Source organism: Dama dama, chromosome 4 (genome assembly GCF_033118175.1).
Source record: "Dama dama isolate Ldn47 chromosome 4, ASM3311817v1, whole genome shotgun sequence".
NCBI classification, from domain to species: domain Eukaryota; kingdom Metazoa; phylum Chordata; class Mammalia; order Artiodactyla; family Cervidae; genus Dama; species Dama dama.
The window spans coordinates 18,542,567-18,559,755 of NC_083684.1; the positions used below are offsets into that span (position 1 = coordinate 18,542,567).

A 17,189-nucleotide genomic window follows, 5' to 3' on the forward strand; every position below is an offset into this window, starting at 1 on the left:
CCACGCTCCCCACGCAGGGCCCACCTTCAGTCCCTGGTCAGGAACTTAGACCCACATGCCATGTCTAAGAGTTCCCATACCTCAACTAAATACCCTGTACAAGGAAACAAAGATCGTGTGTGCTGCCAACTAAGACTTGGTGCGGCCAAAAAACAACGAAACATAACAAAACAATCATAAGAAAATGAACAACCTGATAGAAACAGGGGCAAAAGACTGGGACAGGAACGTCACCCAAGAAGATTCTGTGGATGGCAAGCAACTACAGGAAAATGTTTCACATCATTAGTCATTTGGGAAATGCACATACAAACCACAGTGAGATAACCACACACCTAGGAGGGCAGTCAGAAATAAAAGAGGAACCACACCTGGGTAGGGGTCTTTCTCAGCCACTTTCTGTCAAAACCTGGTGAGCCATGAGCCTGTGGACATGCCCTGAGCCTTCAGGCCTGGGCATTTCTCACGCTCACGCCAGCCTGCACTCAGCCTCCAGCAAGTCGTCATTTAAGAAAAAAGCTCCAGATTATGGCTCTAGCAGCTCCTGCTCCAAGGAAGTAGATCTTATTTGTGACCTTCTGATGGTTTGCCCTTGGATCCCAGTTCTCTGATGTGTCCATGGAGAGTAATCAGTCTTCGCGTTGTTCAGCACTTTTCTTGTGGTGAGAATGGGTGTGATCCCAAGCTTTTTACACATCAGAGCTGAAACTGAAAGTCAGGACAAGCACTTTGGAAAACAGTTTGGCAATGTCTTGAAGGGTTAAACATATAATTGTCGTATGATCTGGCCAGTCCATTCCTATGTATTTACCCAAGAAAAATGGAAGGCAAACGTCAGTAGCAGTTTTGTTTAAAATAACCTCAAACAGGAAACAACTGAAATGTCTATTAGCACATGAACGGATGGACAAAATTGTGCTATATCCAGATAATGGAATTTTAGTCATAAAACAAAACAAACTATTGATCCGTGCTTCTGTATATTAACTGTACCTCAATAACTTAAAAAAATGATTGAAACATGCTATATATAGATGAATAATATAGATGAATCTCAAAAGAACTGCCAAATGAAAGAAGCTACACAAGAAAGAGTACAAAGTTTTTGACCATATACGTGAAATTTGACATTCATATACCTGAAATTTCCATATACGTGAAATATACGAAACAGGGACAGGAAGCAGATGGATCCCTGCCAGGGGTCAAGGGTGTTGCTGGGTGGGAGGAGGAGGGAGGGATCGTATGGGAGCATGGGGAACACTTAGGGGATGAGATGCACATTCCTTGATTATGGTGAGGGCTGCACATGCCATGCACATATGCTAAGACTTACCCAGTGGAACACGGTTCAGTCGCTCGTTTAGTTCAGTTCAGTTGCTCAGTCGCGCCTGACTCTTTGGGACTCCATGGACTGCAGCACACCAGGCCTCCCTGTCCATCACCAACTCCTGGAGTTTACTCAAACTCGTGCCCATTGAGTCAGTGATGCCATCCAGCCATCTCATCCTCTGTCGTCTCCTTCTCCTCCTGCCTTCAATCTTTCCCAGCATCAGGGTCTTTTCAAATGAGTCAGTTCTTCACATCAGGTGGCCAAAGTATTGGAGTTTCAGCTTCAACATCAGTCCTTCCAATGAATATTCAGGACTGATCTCCTTTAGGATAGACTGGTTGGATCTCCTTGCAGTCCAAGAAACTCTCAAGAGTCTTCTCCAACACCACAGTTCAAAAGCATCAATTCTTTGGCACTCAGCTTTCTTTATAGTCCAACTCTCACATCCATACATGACTACTGGAACAGCCACAGCCTTGAATAGATGGACCTTTGTTGACAAAGTAATGTCTCTGTTTTTTAATATGCTGTCTAGGTTGGTCGTAACTTTCCTTCCAAGGAGTAAGTGTCTTTTAATTTCATGGCTGCAGTCACCATCTGCAGTGATTTTGGAGCCCCCAAAAATAAAGTCAGCCACTGTTTCCATTGTTTCTCCATTTATTTGTCATGAAGTGATGGGACCGGATGCCATGATCTTAGTTTTCTGAATGTTGAGCTTTAAGCCAACTTTTTCACTCTCCTCTTTCACTTTCATCAAGAGGCTCTTAAGTTCTTCTTCACTTTCTGCTTAAGGGTGGTGTCATATGCATATCTGAGGTTATTGATATTTCTCCCAGTAATCTTGATTCCAGCTTGTGCTTCATCCAGCCCAGCATTTCTCATGATGTACTCTGCATATAAGTTAAATAAGCAGGGTGACAATATACAGGCTTGATGTACTCCTTTTCCTATTTGGAACCAGTCTATTGTTCCATGTCCAGTTCTAATTGTTGCTTCCTGACCTACATACAGATTTCTCAAGAGGCAGGTCAGGTGTCTGGTATTCGCATCTCTTTCAGAATTTTCCAGTTTATTGTGATCCACACAGTCAAAGGCTTTGGCATAGTCAATAAAGCAGAAATAGATGTTTTTCTGGAACGCTCTTGCTTTTTCGATGATCCAACCGATGTTGGCAATTTGATCTCTGGTTCCTCTGCTTTTTCTAAAACCAGCTTGAACATCTAGAAGTTCACAGTTCATGTATTGTTGAAGCCTGGCTTGGAGAATTTTGAACATTACTTTACTAGCATGTGAGATGAGTGCAACTGTGCAGTAAGTCGTGTCCAAGTATGCACTGATGAACTTTCAAAGCTGAATTGAGTGGTCTACTTTTAATACAGATTAACCCCACACGAGCACTGTGTGTGACTCTAACTTTGTTTTGAACATGACCAGGAGAAGCAGGTCTTTAAGAATGCTGTAGAAAGAACACGGCACTCTCACCCACACGTATGTCCTCCCAGTTTGCACCCGTCCAGTCCTGGCAGCTCTATGAGCATCTCCTGTGTTACCTGTTCCCTTCTTCCCCTGAGACGCTCAGGACCTCGGCAGGGACCTCGGCGGGCCAGTAAGCCGCAGTCGGGAAGGTGTTCAGAGACCATTAGTACAGGAAGCACGGCAAAATCCAAAGAAACCATGAACCGGTGAGTTGGAAAACACTCCATGAAAGGCCTTTTCAGCCTGCTTCTTTCAGGAGGAGTTTGTTTTTGGATTAAAGGAGTTTATTCAGGTATTCACAAATACCCAGGCTCCGCACCAGCTGGAGAGTGGAAGCCCGTCCGTCAGGATCAATTGCCGTGCAGGGGACTGGCATGTTCCGACTGGGGAATACACGGATGAAAGCGGCGTAATTAGGTGACATGCCTTCAAAGGAGATGAAAGACCCAAAACATCCTCAAAAACGTAGGCAAAAATACACCCAGAAATCACTACTTTCTTTATTTTGGAAGTAGCAGTTCCAATAAAAGGCTAGGTGTCAACGGCATGGAATGTAGCAGTCTTGCACTGGGGCTCTTTCTTTCTTTCTCTTTTTTTCCTTCCTTGCTCGGGGAAGAAAAATGATGGAACTGTCATTCCTGTGTTTCCTCCACTCCTCTGGCAAGTGGTGTAAATGCCTCCCTCCCTAAAGGGTCTCTAGACTAAGCTGACGCTTTCATGGCTGTTCCCTCGGGGCGGAGGCAGGACAAGAGGATTGGGGGCGGGGGTTGCCTAATGGCACAAGCGTTTGATGCACACCCCCCCACCCGCCATCAGATTTTTCTCTGAGTTTTCTGAATGGCTTATTTGTATTCTCAATTCCTTTGGTTAAAAAACAGGGCCTTTTCTCTGCTTACATTGCTAAGAAAACACACAAAGTTCCATAATCTTGCAAGCTCTGTTTCCCTGGGCAATTCTTATTCTCCAATTTCACTAAATTCAGGAGACTGGCAGGTCTGAGGATGGGGGGTTCTGTAGCTGGGGATTCATCCATCTATTCCCCTGTGCCGTCCATTTTCAGATGAGAAAACGGAGCCCCAGTGAGGCTGCGTGCTCTTACTCTAAGCAGTAGGACGGGAGCCAAAACTGATTTTGATCCCTACCTGACTGTGTTCCCCACTGTTCAAGCTATTGCGTCCCCATTTTCCTTTATCTGTAATCCTTTAATGGACATACTCGGACTCTGTTCGCAGCACTCATTAACACATATTTAAATAATTATGGAAAAATCCGCATTTTATGCATCCTTAAGCACTCTGACCTCTGGGTTTCTGCAGCCAGATGTGAGGGAGTGCGGCTATTTGGCACATTTTAACTGGGGCCCTGATGGTGGCCTCGTTCGCCCCTGCGGTCTTGAAGCAGCCCGCAGCACACCTGCCTCGTTGAGCTCAGAGGCTTCAAGATGCTGACACAAACACTCAGCGTTTACTTTTTCTTCTCTCCCTCCCCCCCTCCCTTTCCTGGCTGAACTCGAGGGTGCAGAGTGAATGTGCTATTGAAAGACCACTTTGACGGCACCACTGACTAAGGATTCCTCGTGGTTGGCAGGGTTTTTCCAGCTTAGATCAGGGCTGCGCAGAAGGGGATGGGTGGTATTCATTGCCAAGACAGTGGTTATAGCTTGAAGTAGAAAGCATATATATATATATACATCTTGAGGTAGAAGACATAAGTATATAGGTATATATATAGATACATAAATACATGTTTTCCTTGTCTATGTATGTATGGGTGTCTGTGCATTATATATATAATTTACATATATATATATATATTTATCCAAACATAGAGTCACACTGTTACGTGCTTTTGTAGCAGCACATTACTTTATGCTCATTTTCCTTGTCAGTACACCTGAAGTTAAGGGTATAATATTTCATCATATGTCACATGGATAGATCATCAGTTTTAAAAAACCAAGTGTCTACTGCTGGACAGAGACATGTAGTTTGTTTATTTAATTTTGCTGTTATTGACAGCATTTGATAAGACACCTTTGCACGCCACACCTTGTCAGTCTAGTCTGAATCCTTACTGGGGACAAATTCCTACGATGTTGTCCCACAAAGGTCTGCACATCTTAAATGCAGACACCTGTTGTTCTTACAAGAAAGGTGGGCTGTTGCTAGTGCTGTTCAGTAGCTCAGTCGTGTCCAACTCTTGCAACCCCTTGGACTGCAGCCCACCTGGCTCCTCTGTCCATGGGATTCTCCAGGCAAGAATACCAGAGTGGGCTGTCATTTCCTCCTCCAGGGGATAGATCTTTCTGACCCAAGGATCGATCCTGCGTCTCCTGAATGGCAGGTGGATTCTTTACCACTGCGCCACCTGGGAAGCCTTAAGAAAGGTGGAGACAATTGAGAACTCCATTGCCTGTGTTAGAGAAGCCCCCTCCCCGGCCCCCGACCATCAGCTGCATTGTGTATGTCACTAAAAGCAGTCTTTGCCCGTGATATTTTGAAATGTCCCATTGATTGAGAAGGCTTGATGGGAAGGGTGAGTGGGTACTGGGCTGGAAGGGTGGGCAGGGGCGCTTGTGGACAAACTTTATCAAATGATAAATTTGATGTTTGTTTTACCATAACTGGGCTTCCCTGGTGGCTCAGATGGTAAAGAATCCACCTGTAATGCAAGAGACCCAGGTTTGATCCCTGGGTTGGGTGGATGCCCTGGAGAAGGGAATGGCTACCCACTCTAGTACTCTTGCCTGGAGAACCCCATGGACAGAGGGGCCTGGGGGGCTATAGTCCATGGGGTCACAGGGTCGGACTGTGCAGTTTACCACAATTAAAGGCAACATCTGACAGCAGTTGCAGCCATGAGGGGCGCCTCCCTCACTGCTTGGGGGCCCCAGAGTGAGAAGATTGGGAGCCCCCCGAAGGACCAGTGATGAAAGGGGCCCCTAGAGTTGACCAGGGGTGTGGGGGGCTGTGCCTGGGGCACCCAGCACAGGGGGTCCCCACCCAGCTCTCATCCATCGAGGCCCAGGTGCCAAGAGGTCACCCAGGGGACATGATCCTGCAGAGGGGCCACCGAGCTGCCAATGTGTCAACGCGTCTCCGCTCAGAGGCGCTGATGGAGATAAGAATGCAGAAGAGGTGTAACCCAAGTGTCATCTGAAAGCTACCAGGGGTTCAGCCGCACTTCAAAGCAGACGTGGGGCGGGGCCCAGAGACAGGCGTGCAGACAGCACGCTGGGGCCAGTGATTGCCACTTATCATATTCCACCTGGCTGGTGTGTGAAAAGGCGGCGGGACCTCCCCAGGGACGGTGACTAGTAACTGGTAAATCCCAGGAAAGTCGAGAGGGCTCAGATGGGAAGGCACGCCTCGTCCCCAGCAGCGGCAGAAGCCCTGGGTCCCGGTTAACCAACTAACCAGCTAGACGCCACAGGAATGGCCTGGCCAGGAACGCGAGGTTCCGATGGTGGCCCAGGCAGCCCCAGGCAGGAGGCACATAGTGTGCCCGTGGAATCTGACTCTCGTTCCAGGAAAACAAATGAAGACGGAGAATCAACTCCCCCAAGTCTGGGGTGCTTGAGTCCAAAGAAGAAAAAAAAAACCAAGTGTCTGAAAGCATGCTGTGTGAGCAAACTTGATGCCTTCTCTGCAAACGTGATGGTCTCTTCCTTTAAGGAGGGGCAGGCAGAAAAGAACACCTTCTGCTGGTCTCTGTCAGGGGTCGGCATCAGGAGAGGGGGGCAGCAGGGGCCGGAGGTGAGGGGACCCGGGTGTGGGAGGGACGCATGCCCCCTCCCTGAAGTGGGAGCATGGGGAGAGAGGTGGAGGGGGATGGCAAGGGAGCTCAAGCAGCCTCGAAGTCCTTGCAGTCACCCCGGTTTGTCTGGGTCTCTGCTTGAGGACCACAAGGAGCCCTGGGATGGCCAAGAAGAGGCAGTAGTTCCACAGCTCAGGGTCGTGTCTCAGGTGGCGCAGTGGGTGTGGACTGGGGGTGGCAGGGAGGTGGCACTGGGGCGTCCAGGCAGGGTGGCGAGGCTCAGGCCGGGACTGGCCGTGAGGGTGCAGGGGCAGACGGAGCTGCGCGAGGCTGAACGAGTCTCTGAATGAGCGCTCCCTAGAGTGCTTCATCAGAATGTGTGTGGGGGTGGGACAGCCTCTGCATTCTGTCCGAGAGAAGAGGTGACATAATTTGTTGTGGGGGTGGGGAAGTGGGGCACAGTTTGTGGAAGGAGAAGCGGGCCTCGTGCAGAAGCAGGAAAACCAAAGTCATGGCTGGAGTCCATCTCTCCTGCTAGAGCCGTCTGGGGCTGGAGAGGACTCTCAGTGACCACGTCACCTCCCCTCTAGGGCAGAGAAGAGCAGAGAGTTGGACTGCGGAGGCACCCGAGCCCACTTTGCGGCTGGCGAGCCTGGCCTGCGCCTCCCAGACGTGGCCTGCCAGCTGCAAACACTGACCCCGCGCCCCCGATGGACACCCCCACTGCTCACATGATAATGCAGAGCTCCGGTCCTTGGTCAGTGTAGTCCGCGGATGCCCAGTCGGCCAACCGGGTGAGCCCCCCAAGGATGGCAAAAGGCCAGCGTGTGCCGCCTGGTCGGCTCAATTGATTGGTAGAGCAAGTGGACGTCCCAATATGGAAATGTGGGGATGGAGAGGCGGGGGTCACCGGGGGGGCATGCCTCACCTTGGTGACTCCAATCAGCAGGGGTTTGAAAGTGGCCGTGCGTTGGGGTGGGTCACAGGCTCCAGGAGGCATTCCGGGGACACAGCTCAGGAGGAGTGGTCAGAGTCTCAGGTGAAGCCTGTCACCCGTCTGATCTCAGTGCCCCCTGAGTAGGACGAGTGGGTTGTCCCTCCACGGTGCAGGTCAGGCTCCGTTTGAAACCCTCCAAGTCTGCAGGAACGGGGGTATCTAAGGAGGTCCAGAGGGAGGATGGGGCAAGAGCGAGCTGCGCTGGAGATGCAGATGCAGACCTGTCGTGAGTGCTGGCTGGAGGCCAGGCGGCTGCTGGGGTCATAGCCTGGCCCCAGAACCTCCCTCCGCCCCTGCCACTGTGAGGCTGGTGGCCACCGGCTCACCCTCCTGTGCCTCAGTTTCCCCACCTGTGCGGGAGGGACAGTTCTGGGAGGTCAGGGAGCTGCACGCGGACCCAGTGCTGCAGGTTCATGGTCTCCCCTCCCTGCTCAGCATTTCGCTGTGTACTCTGGAATCAAGCGACACCCGAGTGTAGAATAAATTATGAGATCCACACGGCCCAGGTCATACTTGCCTAGACTGCTTAAAAACGCCTCTGATTTAACTCTGCAGAACGCTGAGTGGTTTAACCTTTTGGGTTCTTTAAATAAACTCTCTTTGCTCTGAATGCCATTCTAGCTTGGACTGGAACCAGCAGAGCGGCTGGCTCCTCCCCGTTCCCCTGCGCTCGATGGATGCGCCTTTTTACCAGGCGGGCGCGGTGCTGCCTGCAGTCACACGGCCCGTGTCTGCCACGAGCGCACGTCAGCCATGAGCGAGGACCTCGGAGAGTCAGCTGCAAACGTCCTTGGCTTGAGGCAGACATTGCCTTTTGGGTTAGTCTGCTACCAGAATGTTCTGCCTCCTGCCAAAGACAGTCAAGTCAGGGCACATCTCCCCAGTGCAGAGAAAACATCAGTTTTATAGGAAACCCCAACACAGCCTTTCATGTGCGCGCATAAGGGCTCCCTTCCCTCCAGCACATCTGGGGACCCGGGAGATGCATGGAAAGATTTGTGATTAAAATGCTCCCTCTTCATGTGCAGGAGCATCCTGGAAAAAAAGTGGACCTGAAACAACCCAATTCCAGAGGGGAGGCTCCCCAATGGCAGGTCACTCCCGCCAAGTCTGGGACTGAAGCCCCCACGAGGTTATGGTGCTGACTCCCGTCAGACTAGGGGATACCCCGCTCCAACCTCCATGACCTTGGGTGTCTTTTTACTCATCTCTGCATCTGTCTGTGATGCTGTTGTGAACATCACATCAGATCATGCCTTCAAAAAGCAGGCGCGTGGTGAATGCCGGGTAAATCACTACAGTTTACTGAGTGTTTGTACTGTAATAACTTTTTTATGCTATCGGTTCTTTTAAAGCCAAAAAACAAAAACCCTGTGAGACGCTTATCATTGTCATCATCTCACAGACGAAGAGTCTGAAGCCCGGGAGGTTTGAGTAACATGCGAAAGCTCACCCAGCTGCGCAGTTCTGTCTCCCACTGCTTGCAGCACACTGCCATTCACGTCAGCTTTCCTTCTTCTTCTTCTTCTGTGAATCTTCTTCCTATTTCCAATCCTCTCCCTTCACCACACCCCTGCCACCTGACAGCCCAGCTCATTGATGACCACGTCCTGGTTTCTTTTCCTTCATGGTGCTTGCTGCATGAATGACATGCCTGAACTCGACTCTCCCAGATGAACTTGAGTTCATCTTTCAGGTCCGGGGCTCAAGCATAAACTCCTCTCTGAACTCTCCCATGGTCCCTGCAATCAAGGTCATGGCTATCTCAGAGTGCCTGGTGTCCGTTCTTTCCACTGCGTCTGAGAAGTGGTCACTCATTCTTCCCTCCCACTGAGACTGCAGTTTGTTTCTCAGCCCTGGAACCAGGGCTTGGCCATGTGACATGCCGTGGCCATGGGGCCATTAGCAGACATTCTGGGAGTGCTTGGGCATGGGGCTCCACCCCTGGCTGCTCTTGGGACGCTGAGAACTCACATGAACGAGCCTGGGCCAGCCGCTGGAGACTGAGGGCCACAGGAGGCCGAGACATGAATGAAGACTTGTTGCTTCATCTAGCTCCCAGCTGACCACACAGCAGGAGAGAGCCAGCAGATAGCAACTGCCCATCCCAAGCCAGGGGAACCACCCAGCCTCCTTGCAGCGTTGTGAACTGAATAAGTTTTCAGGTGGATTGTTACACAGCACTAGCCAACTGATACATTCAAGTGGCTCCACTGCCTAGATCAGGGCAGGTCCTGACATAGATGTTCCAGGAGGGAATGAACCATGGCTCAGTTCAGAGTTGGACAAATGGATGGGAAGACAACAAAGTGTGACTTGGGGGGAACTTCAGCTAAGTCAGTCCTGGGAATGTTCCCTTTCTTTCCTCTCCCATCTTTAGATGGATCTCCCATCTTTAGCTGCTGTAATGAGCTCCATTAACACCTGTCAGCCTGAATTACCAGTCTGCACTCAGCAGTCACTTCTCATCCACTGTGTTTTGATTGGCAGTCGACACTTAGAGCTTCCTCAGCTGCAGGACAAACACCCCAGAGTCAAGTGCTCCCCAGCATTTTTGAAGAGCAAGGGTCATGCATTTCGTCAAACGCTCTTCCACCTGTGTCCTTCTGAAGTGTGCTCACAATTAGCTTCCTGCCCTGCAGTCTTGGCAAGTGAACCCTGGAAGTGACGTCCCATCCTTCTCAGAGTATCCTATGTGGGGGGCAGGGGGTGGGGGGAGGCAGGTACATGATGCACACGTGTCTTATTACTGGTGATGACAGTGACAGGATCTTGTGGTTAAGGTGGTGTCTGCCAGGCTTCTCTAAAGATGCTTTTTTCCTGGTCATGTTCTATTTCACTGGTCATGTGCTTGTCTAGCTGTATCCCTGGATGGACACTGCTAGAGGACAGGGTCCATGTCTTTTTCCTCATTGCTGTATCCCCAGCACCTGTGACCACATCTTGTAGTTTTTTTTGTGTGTGCTCAACAACATCTTATTAAACAAAATCTTATTAAATGTCATGAAAGATACAACCAATCTTCAGGGAGCTGACATAGTGGGTTTCAGACCGATTATCTGGAACAGAAAGGGCAAATGATTCCATCCATGCCTCCTGCACGTCCCATGTCTTTTAGTTAATCTCATACTTTACTTCGCTATCCTCTTACTCTTAACCCACAGCCGAAAGAAACACACTGAGGACCCCTGATCTGGGTCCTATGAAATTTCAGAAGGCCAGGCAGAAAGCAAATAATCTTTAATTAGCAATAGAAAATTGGCATTTCTTATTGACCCATCTTCACGAAGCCCAGCTTCTCCCACCAGCCATGCTGATTCCCAAGTCTCTGTGAAGGTCGTGACTGCCAACGTCACTGCCATGTCCACAGGGAGGTTCAGCGTGGTGTCTGGGCTGCAGGTGAGCAGGCATCTGACTAACAGCCATACAAACAAGCTGGGTAATTATCCCTGTCTAGAGAAGCACACAGTGAGCTCCAGGTTGGTTCAGCGGCTTACTGATGTTATCAAGGCCCAGGCATGGCCATCCTCAGCCTGTCAGCGTTGTGTCTTTGGGCTACAAGACGGCAGCCCCAGACGCAGGCATCACCTCCTGTCTCATGACGGCATCCTAAGCAGATTCGGGGAAGCGGGGCTCTTCTTGCATCTCCCAGGAGGCAGACTCTCTCTCGTGTCTTCTTGGTGGGAACTGGGTCAAAAGACCCTCCCTAACTACAGGAGAGCCTGGAAAAGAGCACCTAGCATAAATAGCCTCCACCGTGGGAGATGGACTTGCCAGCACACAAGGGGGAACGTCTGACTTTGCTTAGACGACTCGTACCACCTGCTGTGAGAGGCTTCTAGGTGGGAGACTGGCTGGACCCCAGGGCCATGCAAGGAAGTGGAAAGGTAGGGCTGGTCTGAGGCAGACTTTCTGCTTTTCTGACAGTGTTTTATCAGGTCAAGACCAGAACTGGAATCCAGGTTTCCCATTTGCTATTTTTTTTTTTTTTTTTGGTCACAAATCCCATAAAACTTGCAAATATAACCACAACAAAGCATGCATGAAGAGCAATTAAGGAAAAAACCCACCCATCCATCCATCCTCCATCCATCCACACTTTCAAACTCCCATCCTTCCCCTTGCCCATCCATCACTTTATCCTTCCTTCCTTCCATGCTTTCATCAATTCTTCTTACCCCCACCCGCCCAATTCCCCCTCCTTCTGCCCACCTTTTCCATGTTAAGGTAGCCATTTGACCCAGTTATGGCCAATGAGATACAAGAAGTCTGCTCCTGGGGAATATGTTCACCCCTTATGTAAGGGAGAGACATTTAAAGAGAGGTCTCTTTCTCCCTCTCTTTCTCAGTACACTATCAGGAGAGGGTAAGATGCTTGGAGCTGCCACCGCCATCTTGCAGCCACAAGGAAAGACACATGAGGACGAGACGTCCTGAGTATCACACGGAGGGCCGCAGTGAAGAAGGGCCATCTCGTAGTTTCTGGGCCCACAGTCCAGTGCAAGAGACAGAGAAATGGGTGACTACGATCGGGTGTGAACTAGCTCTGTGGAGTAAGTGCTGGGAGGGAAAACAGGGATGGAACTGGGGAGGGGTGGTGAGGTCCACACAGAGGCTCAAGGAGGACCAGAAGTGAGCTAGAGAAGGGGGTTCTGGGCTGAGGGCAGAGCTCAGACAGTCCATCACGGAGCTGCAACGCGTTCAGGATGGAAAGTCGGGGGGTCGTCTGGGGGAGAATGCTGGGGAATCAGGTGGAAGCAAGCAGTCTTGACGAGAAAGAATGGGATCCCCTGCTCTGGCTCAGCTGCTCCCCCGGCAGCCCTGCTCCCAAGGTGCCGTCCATTGCCTCCTTTCTGCCAGGTTCACCCGGGGGTCACACTCAAAGACCAGTTTGGGCCTTGCTTCTCTCATGATGTTGAGAACCTTGTGGCCTTTGATATCTGCTCTGAATTCCTGTTTCCTGCTCTCCATGGTCTGGGGGGTAGACAGAGGAAGACAAACCCCTCCCTGGCCGCCCCTCCTCGCCCCTTCCCCGATAAGGTCAGTATCAAAGGCCCGAGGAGGAAGGCGGCAGAATCAGGGCCGCGCTGGACTGAAAGACTCCTCACACATGGAAACAGCTGACGACCTGGCCCAGAGCCGTCACCTCGGAATGCCCGGCTCACCCTGGGCCCTTGGCAGGCTCGGCTCCTGGGAGAAAACCTCCCCGGAGTGCACTGTTGACAACCTGCAACAGCAGAGGGGGAATCCCGAAAGATGGCCAGAGAGCAAAGGGAATGGAAGCGACAAGGCCCACGAGGGCTCCTCCTGTGCGAGCTGGGCTGGGGAGCGGTGGGGACGCGCTGCCCAGGAGACAGAGGCCAGGGCAGCACAGGCCTGCCTGCTCGGGGGAGCGCCTCCCCCGGCATGTCAGCTGCCTCCCCTGACCTTCCAGCGGGGCAGGAAGATGGAAGCAAAGGAAATGGAAAACACAAGCTACACACCAATTTAGCTTTCTGCTGCTTGGAGCTCAATTTTTGCTAACTTTGGAAATCCCAGAAGAGAGAGGTGCTTCTGTTGAGACATTTAAAAAAAATTTTTTGAAGGGAAACAAGACAGGCTATTCACTGCCAGTGGGGGAACACGGCTCTCTGGACGCCTAGTAACCCCACTGTACCCAGGAATTTGATTTAATGAGAGGACACGGTGCTGAGAGCATCCGCTCTCAGCCCCAGCCCTGGGCCACGAAGGCGTCGACGCAGCACAGCCGGGCTCTGAAGCTTTATTTCATTTCCCCGCCCCCGCCCCGACCCCCTGCCAACTACCACCAGGGAGAAAGCACAGCAGGTGCTGGCCCGGCCGTCCTGTCCCCAGGGCCAGAGGGGGCCAGGCAGGTCTCCAAGCCCAGCACCTGCATCAGAGCTGGGAAGTAGGGGCTGGTGCTCATGGGAGGCCCGGCCTCCAGAGCCCAAGGTGGCTGCTTTCTCCCTGCTGGTCAGGTCTGGGCCTGGGCAGCACCTACTTCTGGCGGGAGGCCTTCCCTGACCCCCTAAATTTAAAAACAGAGCCTCCTCAAGTGGATTGCCCTCCATCTCCTTACCCAGATTTGTTATGTTTATTCTTCTCTGCAGTGGTTGCCACTACTGAAAATACACAGCTCATCTCTTTCCTTGTTTATTTTGTTTGCCTGTTTCCTGTCTCTTGCAGTTGACTGTCACCTACATGAGGGCAGGTGACACTTTTGTATCACCAGGGGGACCCCATGCACAGAGCAGGAGCTTAATGAACATCCAGAGCATGTGCGTCTGTGTGCGCGAGGGTGTGTGATCTCCCAACATGGAGCCTGGCATGCAGCACACACAGGTGCGATCAGCATCGTTCCTACATTGATTTGCTAACTAGGCATTTGCTCGCTCAACACTCACAACAGCTCTTTAAAGCAAGCAGCAGAAACCCCGGTTTGCAGTTGGGACATCTGAAGCTCAGAGAGGTTATGTGAATGGTCAGTGCCCCACAGCCATGCGGTCGTGTCTGAGGCCCAGGGATTCCTGATGCCAGTGGCCCCTCCCCAGCTGCTTTCCCTGGGGTAACTGTACCCTGTTCACTGCCTGCCCCCGAGCCTGGGACCCCAGGGTGCCACACGCCTGGCAGGGTTCCCACCGTGGAGACGGGTCTCAGGCGTCGTGGGGTGCCCAGCAGTTAGCCTCTCGCTGTGATAATGACGTCCTTCACTCGGCCCACTTGCTGGTGGTCTGCGATGGGCGGTCATGCTGCAGGGCCCCGGCGTCCATGGGTGGGGGAACGCGGGAGAGGAGCTGCTGTGGAGCACTCGTAGGTCAGATTTCATCTCTGCAGCAACACCCCTGCCCGTTTCTCACACACATACACACACTCATCCCTGCCCATTCACACACACATACACACCTGCCCATTTCATATATACACAGCCTTGTCCATTTCACACACACATACCAGCCCATTCATACACACACACACACCTGCCCATTGCACACTCACCTGCCCATTTCACATACACAGACACCTTCCCATTTCACACATACACACACCTGCCCATTTCACACACATACACACACCCCTACCCAATTCACACACACACACACCTGCCTGTTCACATACACATACACATACCCGCCCATTCACACACACACACCTGCCCATTCACACACACACGCACCTGCCCATTTCATACACATACCTGCCCATTTCACACTTCCTTGCCCATTTAATACACATACCTTTCCATTCACACACACATACCTGCCCATTGCACACTCACCTGCCCATTTCACATACACACACACCTTCGTATTTCACACATACACACACACCTCTGCCCATTTCACACACATACACACCTGCCTGTTTCTCACAAACACACACACACACACACCTGCCCATTCACACACACACACACACACCTGCCAGGTCACTGAAGCGGGAGCCTTCTTGCGTCCACTGTGGTTGTTAGCTCTTGGCATTGGCGGCTGGACCAGCAGCCACAGGCTGATGGAAAGACCCCAGGGCTGAGGACGCTGGCACACTGCGACCCCCAGGAGGATGGGCTGAGGCCCGGGCCAGGGTCTCCTTGACTTGGGGGACGGATGACCTTCCAGTGGACAGCAACAGGTCCTGAAGCCAGAAGGAACCACAACTGTGTTCTGTGTCCAATGGGATAATTCAGTGCTGATTAAAGTATTGTGGACAGAATGACTGCTGAGCAGGGATGGAATGAGCCAGTGCCCAGGGGCCAGACCAGAGAGAGGAACCCCACGGCTGGAGCAGCTGGGGCCTGTGGTCACTCCAGGTTTCACAGTGTGAGGAACTGCTGGGCTGTTTTCCAAAGGTGGCCCCATTTTACGTTCCCAAGAAGTTCTCTTCAGTGATGAGTTTTTCCTCTTCTGTTTATTCCTAGCCTATAAGTTGTTGGCAGCGCTCATCTGCTGTGAAAAAAAAGGGAAAGTGTCAGCCACTCAGTTGCACCTGACTCTTTGTGACCCCATGGACTGTAGCCTGCTAGACTCCTCTATCCATGTAATTCTCCAGGCAAGAATACTGGAGTGGGTTGCCATTTCCTACTCCAGGGGATCTTCCCAATTGAACCCACATATCCTGCATTGCAAGTGGATTCTTCACTGTCTGCACCACCAGGGAAGCCCTACTTTCAGGTTTTTTTTTCCCCTGAAGATAAATAATGTTACCTAGGGTTTCCTAGGTGGCACAGTGATAAAGAATCCATCTATCAATTCAAGAGACGTAAGAGGCTTGGGTTTGATCCCTGGGTTGTGAAGATCCCTTGGAGAAGGAAATGGCAACCCATTCTAGTGTTCTTACCTGGAGAATTACATGGATAGAGGAGCTTGGTGAGCTACAGTCCATGGGGTCACAAAGAGTTGGACACGACTGAGCACACACCACATTACCTAGCACTGCCTAGCACTGGAAGGTGGTATGAAGATGGGCCACAGTTGACTGTACCATCTGGGGTGCTCCTGGACTCCAGAAGTGGCCACATACTCTGAGGTGGTTGGGACATCTTGGGGGAGGGACGTCATAAAGGACAGAGGTTCTATGAAGAAGTGGGAGGTGGGGTGTGAAGGCCCACTCTGGAGGTCGGCTCACAGGGCTCACGGGGGTTTGTGTAGACTGCAAGGCCCCAACTCCAGCAGAGGCTCTGCAGTCAGCTGGCATCACTGCTGTGGGAATGAGGTACACCGCATTTAACAGTGAGAAGGAGTCCCTCTCCCCCTCATCTCTGCCTCTGGAGTCCTACCTCCTGGCCCTTGGGAGCTTGGAATGGAGGTTGTTACAGGCCACATAGGATGTTGCCACTAACCACATCAACATCTCTAAAATTAATAACATGAACTCTATAGTGAAGGGAGCTGGGCCAGAAATGGAGGGCTGCTGGCTGCTTCCTGGGTCCTATGCTGCAGTAGGGGGCAGGACATACGGGGACAGTGGGGAACCCTGGGTGGACACCATCCTGTTGGAACATAAGACCTTAAGGACTTGGCCGTGACTGGAGTCAGATCCATCCAGGTGGATCAGGAGAGGAGGCGCAAAGTTCTCATTTAGACACACACACTGTCACATGCTTATGACTTACATAGAAAATAGGCTCTTTCTGCTTGGAGAAGGAAATGGCAACCCACTCCAGTATTCTTGTCTGGGAAGCCCATGGACAGAGGATCAAGGTGGGCCACAGTCCATGGGGTCGCGAAGAGTCAGACACAACCGGGGACCGAAGAACAGCTCCTCAGCACACCTCTCCCGTGGGTTTGGTTTAAAAGGGTCCAGTACTTTTACTGAAGGGATGGTCTACGATTCGGGTTTTGTAGAAGTCAGAATTCTCACACTCCGAAGCCTTCGGAAGGTCATCCAGTTCAGACCAGCCACGCCCTCTCACCAAACAGATCGCTCCACCGACCTTGAGGTCAGGAAGGGTCCTCTGGGTGAGCCCTGAAAGCTCCTTCTCTAAGCTTCCTTACCAGCAAATTGGGCAGAACAATGGGTCCATCTCAGAAGGCTGCTGGGAGGACTGAATAAGATACCCGTGTAATGTTCTTAGCATCGTGCCCGGCATACTGCGAATGTCCCGTAAAGGACTGTATTACTCTGCCAGCATGG

At 51.5% G+C, this 17,189-nt stretch overlaps 1 protein-coding gene across 1 annotated transcript in view; it reads left to right on the forward strand.

Moving 5' to 3' along the window:
• FOXC2 (forkhead box C2) overlaps positions 1-17,189 on the forward strand; it is a 93,446-nt gene that overhangs the window by 75,485 nt on the left and 772 nt on the right. The gene's annotated exons all lie outside the window — the stretch shown is intronic.